Source organism: Mobula hypostoma, chromosome 4 (genome assembly GCF_963921235.1).
Source record: "Mobula hypostoma chromosome 4, sMobHyp1.1, whole genome shotgun sequence".
NCBI classification, from domain to species: domain Eukaryota; kingdom Metazoa; phylum Chordata; class Chondrichthyes; order Myliobatiformes; family Myliobatidae; genus Mobula; species Mobula hypostoma.
Genome location: NC_086100.1, coordinates 65,461,495 through 65,473,551, shown reverse-complemented (window position 1 = coordinate 65,473,551; position 12,057 = coordinate 65,461,495). Strand labels below are relative to the sequence as shown.

General features: G+C 40.2%; 1 long non-coding RNA gene across 1 annotated transcript in view; it reads left to right on the top strand.

The window, feature by feature from the left end:
* The first annotated feature begins 6,777 nt into the window (after positions 1–6,777).
* Positions 6,778–12,057, top strand: part of LOC134344810 (uncharacterized) — a 101,347-nt gene continuing 96,067 nt past the window's right edge. Inside the window, exon 1 of the long non-coding RNA XR_010017528.1 lies at positions 6,778–6,853. This is a non-coding gene — a long non-coding RNA (uncharacterized LOC134344810). The remainder of the gene's footprint in view (positions 6,854–12,057) is intronic.

Here is a 12,057-nt window from a genome sequence, read left to right as displayed (position 1 = left end):
ATGTGGAATTAAAATGTGTGGCCACTGGGAGATCCTGTTTTCTCTGGCAGACAGAGCGTAGGTGTTCAGCGAAACGGTCTCCCAGTCTGTGTCGGGTCTCGCCAATATATAGAAGGCCACACCGGGAGCACCGGACGCAGTATATCACCCCAGCCGACTCACAGGTGAAGTGTTGCCTCACCTGGAAGGACTGTCTGGGGCCCTGAATGGTGGTGAGGGAGGAAGTGTAAGGGCGTGTGTAGCACTTGTTCCACTTACAAGGATAAGTGCCGGGTCGGAGGTCGGTGAGAAGGGATGGGGGGGATGAATGGACAAGGAACTCGCGTAGGGAGCAATCCCTGTGGAAAGCGGGGGGGGGGAGGGAAAGATCTGCTTAGTGGTGGGATCCCGTTGGAGGTGGCGGAAGTTACGGAGAATTATATGTTGGACCTGGAGGCTGGTGGGGTTGTAGGTTAGAACAAGGGGAACCCTATTCCTATTGGGGTGGCAGGAGGATGGGGTGAGAGCAGATGTGCGTGAAATGGGGGAGATGCGTTTGAGAGCAGAGTTGATGATGGAGGAAGGGAAGCTTCTTTCTTTAAAAAAGGAAGACATCTCCTTCGTCCTGGAATGAAAAGCTTCATCCTGAGAGCAAAATCATGAGAAGGGGATGGCACTTTTGCAAGAGACAGGGTGAGAAGAGGAATAGTCCAGATAGCTGTGAGAGTCCGTAGGCTTATAGTAGACATCAGTAGATAACCTGTCTCCAGAAATAGAGACAGAAAGATCAAGAAAGGGGAGGAAGGCGTTGGAAATGGACCAGGTAAACTTGAGAACAGGGTGAAAGTTGGAGGCAAAATTAATGAAGTCAACGAGCTCAGCATGCATGCAGGAAGCAGCGTCAATGCAGTCGTCGATGTAGCGAAGGAAAAGTGGGGGACAGATACCAGTATAGACTTGGAACATGCATTGTTCCACAAAGCCAACAAAAGGCAGGCATAGCTGGGACCCATATGGGTGCCCATGGCTACACCTTTAGTCTAGAGGAAGTGGGATGAACCAAAGGAGAAATTATTAAGAGTAAGGACTAATTCCACTAGACAGAGGAGAGTGGTGGTAGAGGGGAACTGGTTAGGTCTGGAATCCAAAAAGAAGTGGAGAGCTTTGAGACTTTCCTGATGGGGGATGGAAGTATATAGGGACTGGACATCCATGGTGAAAATAAAGCGGTGGGGGCCAGGGAACTTAAAATTATTGAAAAGATTCAGAGCGTGAGAAGTGTCGTGAACATAGGTGGGAAGGGACTGAACAAGGGGGGATAAAACAGTGTTGAGGAATGCAGAAATGAGCTCGGTGGGGCAGGACAAGCTGAAACAATGGGTCAATCTGGACAGGCAGGTTTGTGGATCTTGGGTAGGAGGTAGATCGGGAAATGCGGGGTGTGGGAACTATAAGGTTGGTAGCAGTGGAAGTTATATATTTTTTTATTTTTTAATTTTCCCCCCTTTTTTTCTCTCTCTCTCTTTTTCCTCCCTCTGTCCCTCTCACTATAACTCCTTGTTTGCTCCCCACTTTTCTTTCTCTCCAGGCTTCCCGTCCCATGATCCTCTCCCTTCTCCAGCCTGGTATCCATTTTGCCAATCAACTTTCCAGCTCTTAGATCCACCACTCCCCTCCTATCTTCTCCTATCATTTTGGATGTCCCCGGCCCCTCCCACTTTCAAATCTCTTACTATCTCTTCTTTCAGTTAGTCCTGACAAAGTGTCTTTGGCCCAAAACGTTGACTGTACTTCTTCCTATAGGTGCTACCTGGCCTGCTGCATTCACCAGCATTTTTTGTGTGTGTTGCCTGACCGATGTTGCAGGGTTTGTCAGCTATCTGAGCAACTTCTTGCCCTAAGTGAGATGTGTGTGTCACCCAGAAAGCCCAGCTAGAAATGGAATGGTATTGAGGAATACCGATGAACAAGTTATCACAAGAGAGGCAATCAAAGTCATGTTGTCATACAGTACTTCAGTGTTAAGAAGAAGGCTGGGATCCAAGAAAGGATGATAGAACTATGACCTTGCTGGAGGCTTAACCATAGACAAGCAAAACTTTGATAGATGCAAAGATGAATGGGAGTGGAGATCATTATTGTTTATATTTTGCTCATGCCCAGAAGTCACACCCTTCCAATTAATAATATTATAACTATGTGAATTAGAAGTAAAACTTTGATTAAACAGTTCAGCGTGGCATCGTATTGACAATTGCCCTAAAGTCACATTTAAGAAAGGTTTTGGGCATACTTACCCTAACTAATCAGCATGGAAATTGAACCATTTGCAGAACTCCAAAATTCAGATCTTGCCACTACATGTATGACAAAATATTGGCCAGAATTTATCTTACCACAGCCAGCAATGTCGGTCATCACCACTCATCCTGAATATTGTACATACACAAAGGCACAATCAGACATTCCATAATAACTGAGCATCTTCATCAACAAAACATATTTAAAAATATATATTTATGAGCATATATTCAGGCATTACAACCATGCTCAATTTGATTAAAAATAGCTCTTGAAAACAAATGAAGTAAGGTGTTTTGTAAATACTGAAAAAATGCCAATCCAGTCCATTTAAGTTCAAAGCCAAAATATATGTAGAGTACATACTCCAATCATTGGATCCAAAACAGCTTGCTTGCTACAGGGGACTCAATTTCAGGGATGTTCACAAATAATCACCAGCTTCCACTTACACTATTCTGCATTAATACAACTTTATTCAGTAAGCTTTCATTGTTGACAGTGGATGTCTAGACACAACTGATATTCCAACCAAAATGAACCCTGAGGAAATGTATTGTTCCTTCCTGGTCCAAAATCAACCATGCTTATGCTATCTTGAATGGGAAATATAGAATGTAATGCAGTGACCTCAGCGGTGCAATGCTAGAATATTTGAATCACGCACATACTGACTTTATAAAAGAAGTCGTCAAATAGACTGGCCAAGTTGTCACTTAACTGACAGCTCATCTACTATCCTCCCCCACCCACATTCTGGAATGACAGAGCCAAAAATAAAACAACCTTGCAGGCTCCGAGCTGGTTCTGAGCGTCCACCAGGTTCAAAACTGACAAGGTAAGAGACTTATTCAGTATAAATAATTGTTTGTCCATTCACTCAGTTAACTCTTCCAGAATCAAATATCCCAGCAGTATTTACCTCCTCTCCCAATGTAGTAATTAAGTAAAGAACTCTCTGAAAAGAGAAAAAATGTAAGGGCAAAAGTCAGTATTAAAATCTTCAGGCCCTCTCCACTCAGGATTATTCTCTGCGGTAAATCTGTTATTTAAACCATATCTGAAGCTCCTCAAAGGCATTTTGTGCATGAATCTTTTTTTTACAATTGGTTGATGATTCCTAAGCCCTGAACCAAACAGAAAGCCTGTTTTCAATTAAATCATTATTTAATCTATGTATATACATAACATATTAAAAAGGCAACAAACTTAGCTAAGCCGAAACAGAAGTCAGATGAGTCGTGGGAAGGCATTGCTGAGTTCTTCACATGGGGTTGGTGAGACCTGTGAAGAAACAGCTGCAGTAGGTTATAAAAAACCGAAGATGCACCATCATCTACTAATTTCTGAAGGATATTTTGTCCAAATATTAAATGTAGGAATAAATTGTTTGGTGATATTGTATGTGAGGCAATTTCCATATGTTTCCCCTAAATCTCTTGATCAAATAACACAATCATCAACAATGAAATAATTACAGATCCATGAATTCTCGGTTAATTATGGCACTTTACCTGATATCATCAGGATGTTCACGTTTGGGATAATTTACGTGTTCATGTTTAGCTCAGCTAGCTGGGTGATGTCGCACCAACAACATTGCACTCAATGTCAGTAAAACCAAAGACCTGATTGTGGACTTCTGAAAGGGTAAAATGAGGAAACACACACCAGTCCTCATAGAGGGATCAGAAGTGGAAAGAGTGAGCAATTTCAAGTTCCTGTATGTCAATATCTCTGAGGATCTATCCTGGGCCCACCAAATCGATACAGCTACAAAGAAGGCACGACAGTGCTATATTTCATTAGGAGTTTGAGGAGAATTGGTACGTCACCAAGGACACTCACAAATTTCTACAGAAGTACCATGGAGAGCATTCTAACTGGCTGCATCACCATCTGGTATGGAGGGGCTACTGCACAGGATCAAAATAAGCTTCAAAGGTGTAAACTTAGTCAGCTCCATCATGGATACTAGCCTCCGTAGTTTCCAAGACATCTTCAAGAAACAATGCTTCAAAAAGGCGGAATCCATCATTAGAGATCCACGTCACTCAGGTCATGCCTTGTTCTCATTGCTAACATCAGGAAGGAGGTACAGAAGCCTAAAGGCACACACTCAACAATTCAGGAACAGCTTCTTCCCCTCTGCTGTCCGATTTCTGAATTTATATTGAAACCATGAATTCTACCTCATTATTTTTTTTAATCTTTGTACTACTTAACTTCTTAATATATATATACTTACTGTAATTCACGTTCTTTCCTCTATTATTATGCATTGCTTTGTACTGCTGCCGCAAAAAATAAATTTCACAACATATGCTGGTGATACTGGACCTGATTCTGATTGAAGGGATATGCAGTGAGTATATTTCATTTGATATGCCATGATACATACAGAAATGTAACAGAACCAAATGACTCCTCTGCTTCTATTCCTTATGTTCATTCAGAAAGGAAATGCACTAAATACTGGAAATCTCCATCTGTGGAGAGAGTGGCTCATAATGCCCTATTGCATAACATGCTAAGAGTGTTATGGCCAATTTTTGTTTATCCTGGTATTACGTGTAAACTGCAAATTTATTGTTGGTACAGAGATTTTAATGACATGATGGTTATATTTGCTCAGTCTGCGTAATCATGAAACATCTATTCTGATCAATGCAGATACAGATAATGAATACTATTTGTTTTGTCTTACATCAATCAGTTTGGTCCAGTACCCTTTGGAAACGACGTTTTGATTTGCAATCATCTGAATTTATCTCATAGTTCTTCTTTCTCAATTAGCTCGAATTTCTCAAGCCTCCCCTTGTAGAGTGGTTTCTGATACTATGGTTCAAACTCAAGCCTCTTGTTGTATTCATTCCTGGGTTTAATTACTTCCTTAATTTTTGGCAACCCTGAAAAGTTTAGTATTAACATATGCATTTTTTCAATCCAGTGTTTATGTATACAACACACAAAGAAAAGATCAAGCTCTGATTTGATGCTTTCCACAGTTCTTGCTACATCCCCACCGTCTATGATCACACATACTGTGCATACTTCAATAAGAGCTGAAGGCCATTAGTTCCCAGGAAGCTAACCTGATCAAGAGTCAACATCTTCTAAGGAGGTGAAAAGGACATGAAAGGAGAAGGGTTTGTTACAAGCTGTCAGAAAACAGAAGAATTTATATTAATCCAGAATTAGGACTTTTGCATTGTGCAACCTTGTTAATTTATTAGCTAGTTCAGCATAAATCTGATAGAATATGACTACAATTTCACTTTTTTAATAAAATGATGATTAAACTTCTGGTAATTAATCGTTCATCATATTATGTAAAACATTTAGTAATTCTGTTAGGTGAACCTGTTATTGGGACAACCCTCTGTGCAACTATCAACAATATAGCATAATCAAAAAATAAACAACTTCAGAAGCTAGATATCTGAAATAAAAAAAAGGAGGTGCAGGAACACTCAACAGATCAGGGAGTATATGTGAACAATTAATATTTACAGTCGATGACCTTTCCTCAATTTGTGTTTCTCTGCTCACAATTGCTGCCTGACTTCTTTGTTGAGCATTTTTGATTACTGAACTTCCTTGTCCTGAGACGCACAATATTTCTTGTGCACAAGAGCAGAATGAAAACATTTCTGAAACAGGAGTGTGGTGAGTTTTATTTTAACAGTATAAAAGTAAGCAGTTACCAATAATTTTAATCACGCTTGTGAAGATACAAAAATGTGCAATAATAATGAGTTTTTGTTCAGGTTGCTACCAAACAATGCTAATAATATTTTCTAATGGAGGGAATTATGCTTGCTATTTTTCTGTGTTTGGTATCTTAATATGCCTGGAACACTTTACAGTCCTAGTAGTCCTGGCAATGCAGTTACAGGCATAACTAGAGGCTTATCAGCTTACGTCTTGTTGCTAGTATTTATTTCTATAGCAAAACAATCCTATTGGTTCCAAGCTTAAACAAGGGACAAGGGTGAACCAAGCTGGTCTATAAAATGGGCAGCACAAAGCTCTCAGCTGACAACAGAGCAATTTCTTGGTGGTAGACAGTAAGATAGATGCTGATTGGCTGATAATTATATTTCATAAATCTTAGAAATTAAAATTTAGTTAAACTTAAATCTGAGAGCAGAGACTTGGAAGTGAAATCCAATTGTCAGTAGCAGGAGGACTATGTAAGATGCATAGAAAAGCAAAGACAATCCAGAGCTCTGAGTAATGGCTTAGGTGACACAAATGTTCAAGATAAGCTCAATTAAGTTTTAGGAATCACAAACACAAGAAAATCTGCAGATGCTGAAAATCTAAGGCAGTCCTGATGAAGGGTCTTGGCCCAAACCTTTGACTGTTTATTCACTTCCATAGGTGCTGCCCTACCTGCTGAGTTCCTCCACATTTTGTGTGTGTTGCCTTAGTTTTAAGAATGTCATGTATAAAAATAGATCAGAACTTTAAATCAACTGTGGTTGTATTTACAGGGCTTTTGCCTCTGAACTGGAAATTTATTGAAGCCCTACTTCAGAAACATGAATTCAGCAAGACGGAAACTGAAGTGAGTACAAATAAAATTTAAAAGTGAGGCCCAATATGTTCTCTCAAGTGATAATGGTGGATCTGTGGCTCTATTTTGAGTCTAGATTATGGCATAATCACTTTTATCCAGACCAAAGTATATTTTGTAAATTATAATAGAAAATTTACAAACACTGTTGTTTGTGGGCACAAGTTGTTTGGTGTGTTTCTTACAGCGGCTCTATTACAGACAGATTTAATTGACTGGAAGGTGAAAAGCACAATATAAATGTAAGTCTTAATTTCTTTCAGAATAATGTATTGTCATATATTGTCACACACTTAGCTGACATGGATGAAGTCACCTAATGACACCCAAAGCCAGTATTTCTGAAGAGGCATTATCAACAAATGTATTTTCTTCTTAATAAAATGATGTTTGCTGATGTCATTAAGGAAAGTTATCTTTAAGCTTTAGGTAAACACTTTGATTGTAGACTCCCGCACTGCCCCACTCCCCCCCCGCAAACTTTATTTGCATACTTTTGAGATGAAAACTAGGCTGCCTGATAATCCATCCCTAGGCCAAATTTTGGGTGCCTGATAGCCATTGGTTCAATTGGACCTGTATCAGGTGGAGGATTGGAAAAGAATGGTCCATAAGTGGGGAGTGGGGAATAACTGCATAGTGATAGATGGCTGGAAGAATTAAAAAGGGGTGGGCATAATGGCTTTAAAACTGGGGAATTCATAGTGTCATGATAGCAAAAAACAAAGGTTAATGAAGAGATGATGTTCAAAGGAAGCACGATAATTAATAAACTGACCTACACTGCAGATGTCCCAGTCCTGTCCTGGGAACATTTGGTTGCCCTTGAAGCATCTGGTGATAGTTATTGGCTGGAACAAAGTGGCCCAAATTTCCTTATAGTGTTTCAAAGTACAATTGGATGGGGAAAGTTACTTTCCAAAACATTCTTGATGTGGAAATCACATCACAATGTAGAGTGGACTATGTTCAGATGTGCCTGGTCAGATTTCCATAGGACTCCAAACAGCACAAATTATTATTGTGTTCAATCATGAGAAAAAATGATGATGCTGAAGGCAAGCTTTGTTCAATTATTTCCAGACAGCTGTTCCAACTTTGCACTGGCCTTAAGCTGGAGAGTATATTGAAATGAGGCCCAGAAATTAAAATGGCTCAGATCCCTCACACTTGCAATATTAACTCATTCTCAATGCTTGATTTGAGTAAAAATGTGATTTTCCTTTGGACAATGTATCAATTGGCTGCTTCCTTGAATAATGTCTCATAGCTGCAATATGTTTAGTTTTCCTATTCATCTGGAATATGTATCTCACTGACAAGCCCAATTTATATTGCCTATCATTAATTGCCATTGAGAAGGTGATGGAAAATGGCCTTCTTAAAATGTTGCAACCCTTCTTGTAAGGATCATCCCACATTATTGTTGAAGAGAAAGTTCAAAGATTTAGACCCATCAATAGTTAAGAAATAATAACGTAATTCCCATTCCAGTCAGGACAGTGCTGAGCTGTGGTCCCAGTCAAAGTTGTGGTTCAGATTTGGTTGCTTTTTAGATTCACACAGATGGTTTTGGGCACAGAGAAGGGTGGTAGGGGTGTAGTTAGGATTTGGGGACAGGTATGACGGAGAGTTAAAGCCTAGGCTGGAATCTAGTCCTCTGCTCTGCATTCTGTATTTGAAGACCACAGCGTGGATGTGCAACTAAAGACATCCGTGGACACACGTTGGACCAGCAGGAGCTGTGAAAAAAAGGCCAGTGTGAATGAGAGCTGGTGGCCCCCCCAGGTCAGTAGGTCCCTGGGTTGGAGATCCATGAGTTCACTGGAGGCTGAAGGCCTGGAGGCAGCCTGCTCTGGGGTTGGAAGACGGTCTGTGCACCTGAGTGAGAGGGTGAAAAGGAGCTGTTTTTGCTGTTGTTTTTGTTGTAGTTGTTGTTCTGTTATTGCTGTTCTTGCTTGTGTTGTTCTGCTGAACATTGTAGGCACGTAATGTTGCCACTGGAACGGGTGGCGACGCTTGCAGACTGTTCCCAGCGCATTCTTATGTTGTGTTCGTGTGCTTGCAACACTGTGTGTCCGACAGAGTGATCAGCAGCACTGGGGCTCCACAGGGGACTTTCTTGTCTCCCTTTCTCTTCACCATTTACACCTCGGACTTCAACTGCTGTACAGAGTCTTGTCATCTTCAGAAGTTTTCAGATGACTCTGCCATAGTTGGATGCATCAGCAAGGGAGATGAGGCTGAGTACAGGGCTACAGTAGGAAACTTTGACACATGGTGTGAGCAGAATTATCTGCAGCTTAATGTGAAAAAGACTAAGGAGCTGGTGGTAGACCTGAGGAGAGCTAAGGTACCAGTGACCCCTGTTTCTATCCAGGGGTTCAGTGTGGACATGGTGGAGGATTACAAATACCTGGGGATACAAATTGACAATAAACTGGACTGGTCAAAGAACACTGAGGCTGTCTACAAGAAGGGTCAGAGCCATCCCTATTTCCTGAGGAGACTGAGGTCCTCTAACATCTGCCAGACGATGCTGAGGATGTTCTACGAGTCTGTGATGGCCAGTGTGATCATGTTTGCTGTTATGTGCTGGGGCAGCAGGCTGAAGGTAGCAGACATCAATAGAATCAACAAACTTATTCGTAAGGCCAGTGATGTTGTGGGGATGGAACTGGACTCTCATACAGTGGTGTCTGAAAAGAGGATGCTGTCCAAGTTGCACGACATCTTGGACAATGTCTCTCATCCACTACATAATGTACTGGTTGGGCACAGGAGTACATTCAGCCAGAGACTCACTCCACTGAGATGCAACACAGAGCGTCATAGGAAGTCATTCCTGCCTGTGGGCCATCAAACTTTACAATTCCTCCCTTGGAGGGTCAGACATCCTGAGCCAATAGGCTGGTCCTGGACTTATTTCCTGGCGTAATTTACATATTACTATTTAATTATTTATGGTTTTATTATTATAATTATTTATGGTGCAACAGTAACGAAAACCAATTTCCCCCGGGATCAATAAAGTATGACTATGACTATGACTATGACTAATACAAATAATGCACTTCACTGTATGCTTCAGTGTACATGTGATAAATAAATGAATCGAAATTCAGGGTAGTGTGACTAGGAGGGCAACCAACAGATAAATGTAAACATGTAGCTATTGTATACTGGTGGGGTAGCATTCAATGTTTATGATCGTGCTTAGCATGTGAGCAAAATAGTCAAACTTATCCTGAATGGTATTGAGCTGACTGAGTTTTGTTGACTTACTGGTAATGTTAGAGTGAAGAGCATCACATGCATGAGGTTACAGGTTGATGGTCAACAGTGCCCCATGATGCCCGCTTTTGGACATTGGTGTCTATTTTGGACTAAATCAAAATCATTCAGTACCTATCCCATTCCAGCATGATTGTACTACCATGCAGCACAATGGAGGATGTCCTTGGACTTTCTCTACAAAGTCACTCCTACTGATACTGTCAAGGACAGGGCCAAGTGGCAGAAGTGATGGAAATCAGGCTCATCATTTTCTTCACGAATCCATCTAATCTGTTCTCATCTGAATGAATTGGCAAACAGTTAAGCATCTTGTCATCAGTCATTTCTTCTGTTGGCCTGGTTGTGTGAGGTTATAGCAAAGAAGCTTGATTGGGAGAGCAGTCTGTTGTATAAATCTAGACTCCTATCTTGAATATGCTTGAAAGAAGTCCTCTGTTACTGTGGTGACCAAATGGGGTCAAATGAATCAAACTTTTCAAGTTCGAAAGATCGTCCAATCTGTTTTGCATTGCAAGTTTGAATAATTAATTAGAAAAAAATGAATATTAAAAAGTACTGACTCTCATTGGTAACAACGTTGCAACTCTCCAGAGAAATGTTTGTTTATATGATATGACGCCAGGTCTTTTTCATTTCTAAGTTATGACTTCAGCTAGTGATTACAGTATTTAAATATTTCAAAGATTGTGAAATTTAGTTTGTCGCTTTAAAGGATTAATACAAAAGATCTGGGTTATTCCCATAGGAAGGGAATATGCTAGAGAATTGGCAAGTTTAAGATGAACGTGTGACAGCTCCAGTTAGACTGCCAAATGGAAAGGATGAAATATAATTTATTCAGAAAACAAAAAAATCTGTGCACAACTGTACAGTGCTTATAAACCCAGAACAAAATACAGAACTTTAATTCTTCGAGCTCAGCCATATATCCTATTACCCTCTTCTTGCAATTTGATTTGAAAACATTTTTCTTTTTCTGTGACAGAATTCTACAAGGCCGTCTCCTGGGGCGTGCTTTTCAAGGCTGAAAGACCCGTGTTTTTCTCATCTTTCCCCAAATCACCGATCACTTACGTTGCCTTCAATTCGGGAGTGCCTCCCTTGCTTTACAGTGGCCAGAACTAGACATAACACAAGAGTAATTGTATGACCAGAGCCCCGTTGTTCATGAATTCATTAATTTCTAAAGCTTAAGTATTTTTTTGCCTATAGCTCAAATTACTTTATCAATTGCTTCTCTGTATTAATAAGGCACATTGAACACTAAAGACTAATTAAACTCTTGCCTTTCAAATTCATTTTAAGCCATTTCAGGATCATACTCGGGCCCCATGGCTTATCTACTTACTTAGCATTTGCCTGCATTAAATTTCTTCTGCAACCTTTCCTACCAGGTACATATGTAGTCCAATTTATTTTATAGTTTTTCAGCTATATCATTGATCATCCTGACAAATACAGCATCACTGTTTAGCTAAAATACCTTAGCTTTTGAATGAATATCACTGATAAAGAAAGGAATATTGAGTTCTGTTGGACCTACTGCTTACACTCAACCTACATCAACAGGACTACCCTTGTCCTTGTTATTCTGTAAATTTGGTCCAACTCATCCATCCTCAGGGGCCATCATGATCTTCTTAGTATTTTGTGTTGAAACTAACTTTCATTTTGAGTTTTACTTATTGAAGATATAGATGTTAAGTTATTGGATTTTCCAAACCACTGAGTTGCCAATATTTTTCAGATGTCAAAGAGATTGATCCCTTTGATACCCTGTGGAGTGATTTTTATTGTCATGTAAATATTCCCTCAAATTTATAGCTAACAATTAGTTCGAAATGATGAGACTGGGTCTATGCCACCTTTCATCTCCCTACCTGTCTATGAGGGCTGCC